Source organism: Chinchilla lanigera, unplaced genomic scaffold (genome assembly GCF_000276665.1).
Source record: "Chinchilla lanigera isolate Chin_1 unplaced genomic scaffold, ChiLan1.0 scaffold00073, whole genome shotgun sequence".
Classification (NCBI taxonomy): domain Eukaryota; kingdom Metazoa; phylum Chordata; class Mammalia; order Rodentia; family Chinchillidae; genus Chinchilla; species Chinchilla lanigera.
Genome location: NW_004955474.1, coordinates 2,197,645 through 2,200,548, shown reverse-complemented (window position 1 = coordinate 2,200,548; position 2,904 = coordinate 2,197,645). Strand labels below are relative to the sequence as shown.

General features: G+C 36.8%; 1 protein-coding gene across 1 annotated transcript in view; it reads left to right on the top strand.

Annotated features, from left to right (window-relative positions):
• Positions 1-264: 264 nt before the first annotated feature.
• Dmp1 (dentin matrix acidic phosphoprotein 1) overlaps positions 265-2,904 on the top strand; it is a 12,195-nt gene continuing 9,555 nt past the window's right edge. The window contains exon 1 of the mRNA XM_005401334.2: positions 265-367. The gene's annotated coding sequence lies outside the window, so the exon portion shown is untranslated. The remainder of the gene's footprint in view (positions 368-2,904) is intronic.

Sequence of the window (2,904 nt, the reverse complement as noted above, 5' to 3'; positions counted from 1 at the left end):
TTGTTTATAATGTTCATAATCCTGCATAGATGTGAATGACATATATTTAGAAATCAAAATAAAGCTTTCGGAAGATCTTCAATTTAATGGAAACTAGTCTAGTCATTTGGGAACCACAAGAGCTTTTTAGGGAAAACCTGGCTGTGCCAGCTGGAGGAAGCGTGGGTGTCCTGGGTCCCAGCGACACCTGTGATGTCAGTCACCCCCAGCCCGAGGCTGATTGGCTCTGAGGAGCTGTGGCAGAGTTTAAATTCCTGTACCATCAGAGAAGTGTTCAGACTAGCAACACAAGAGTGACTTTGCTGAGATTCCGCTGTGAGCACTTCAACCTGATCTTTTGGAGACAAATCTTTGGGAACTTGAGAGGGTAAGGCACTTTTAGCATATAGTTTTCAATGACTTTTACTGTGCTATTTGAAAATACTAAATGTGTGTCCTTGAGAGACATTATGATATGCAGAAAAAGACAGGGAAACTGATTCACATTTTTGTTCCTGTTCTTAATGCCATGGTGAAAAATGATATTAAAATGGCATGTCAAGTAACACGTTAAATCAGTAGAGCCAGATGTTTTCCTTGGTAATGCTTTAATTAGATCTTTGCAGAAAGGGAGTTTGCTGAACAAGGGGCTGATGGAAGGTCAACGTGAAGTTTAGCTTTAATTAGCAAAACAAGTAAAACTTCTTCATTTAATGTTTCTAAATACGAAGATGTGAGAAACTTTAAACTAGATTGGTAGGGTTTTCAAAATACAGCCTTTCAAACTGAAAACTATTTAATATTATTCACTGAGAAAGCGTTGAGTAGTATTCATCATGAATAAACAAATAATTGAGAGAAGATGCTCAGATCACGGAAATGATCTAGGGTGTGACCTTGACAATGTGTTTGTCTTGGCTAGTTGGGTGTTCATGATAGCATGATGTCTTGCTAATTGGAGTTCAGTAAACGTTGAGTCTAAACATCTCTTAAAATTCTTCTAGCATAGAAGGTGTGGTAGGTATGTACATAATTTATCCATATGTATTTTTACCTGCCGTTTCTTCCACTTCTTCACCCATATCAGCAGTGTCTGTCTTCCATAACAGAGGGTGGAAGTTATGGTCAGGCCAGCATTTGTGTGACAGCTACAAGATCCCATATGCAGTAGCAATACCTCAAGCAAGCTTTCCTCTACAGGTTGCTTCTTACTAACCAAACTTTCTGTTTAATCCAGGCTCATATAGACCACCCTACGTTAACACTGTTGATTAAAGACCTGTGGATGAAGAATTTTCTATAGGGCAGCAGTCTAGTTACTGACCACCAAATATTGATGTGGATCAATGTTCTTCAGATGCTTCGAGCTCTTCTCAATCTATATTTGGGACACCTAGGAGTTATTTCACTGTGGTTGAGGCATATAACACTGGATTGATTATGAGCAACCTCAAGACAGTTATGATAGGAAAAGTGAGAAGCTCTAATTACTTTGGGTCTCTGAATTCCTGATAGCCTTCACTTCCTGGCCAAATTCCACTTTATTTTTAAATAATAATAATGATGAAACAAATTCTAGCAGATTTTGGTTAGTGGAGTTGTTGACAAATGTACTTTTGTGAGACCACATTATTATTATTATTATTATTATTATTAGCTATTCATCATTATTATTACCATCAGTTTCTATACAGCTACAATAGCATCTACACCAGGGTCTGGCATGTTCACTGTTCTGAGAAAATATTTGTTAATTGCTAGTAAATGAATATATTGTTCATTAGTATTCATGAGGATAATAATACTAAAGCAAAAATAAGAAAATTAAAACTGAAAGGTATTTTCCAAAGGAAAAAGAAGGAGCCTATGATTTTTCAAACTCTGATGTCCTTCATTTGGTCTATTTCTTTCATTTCAATTTATATAAGAGAAGATCTCAATATTTCACAAGTAAATCTTACCTTTGAGGAAATTCCAGAATAATTTTCCTCCTTTGGGAACCCAAAAAAGGTGTGTCTATACTTAATACTTGGACCATAATTCCTTTTTTCAGACACATTTGAATCTTTTCTACTTGGAAAGCAACTGAGAAAGGGTGAAAGTTTCTAATACACTGACTTTCAAGCAGATGGTCATAAAGTCAAGGTTGTTGACTTCTGCTCAATCCTGCTCTCGCAGAATGACAGCATGTAGATGACACTGGCCAGTCAGTAAAGAAGAGCTGGGGGTTCTGGACTCCTAATTTTTCAGGCTCGTAGCTTATTTGGTAATTTATTATTCAGAATAAGACTGGTGCGTATCTGCTTCTATTCTCTATCACATAGTAGCTAAACAGTTTATAAAAGTTTGGTGCTCTTGTTGAGAAATGTACTCCACAAGAGTGTTCATATTTTTATAAAAGTACTAATTGGAAACCCAACATAGGATTTAAAATACGGTTTTCTCTAATGCTTAAGAGGAGATTATATTCTTTGGGAAGTAATACTGGCTCTGTTCAGGCCCTAGGGTGTGATTTATTTTCATTTACCAAACTTCTACTTGAGAAATTATTGGTTTAGGTCAGGGTGTTAAGTGGCATTGTTAGAAGCCTGAGCAAGCTGGTGCATTATCCTTAGATCACACTATTCCATGCCTGAGAAACTTGAGAACTGAAAGCATGCAGTTCCTTGGTAAAAAATTGCAACATCCATTGGAGTGGTGTAAGTCACAGTGGCATGCCCTTAGTTTTAAATTGTTAGATAACAGAGAAGCCAAAGAAAGTACAAAAGAATTCAGTTGTCATTGATCTTTTATCAAGGGTGAATGTTTGTTAGACCTTAAAGCACCACAAAATCATCACCCCTACTGAAATTTCACTTGGACAATTAAGATGGCAAGTTGCCTAATTTTCATTTGAGCTGTGGGGCTGAAACCATCTACAGGGAG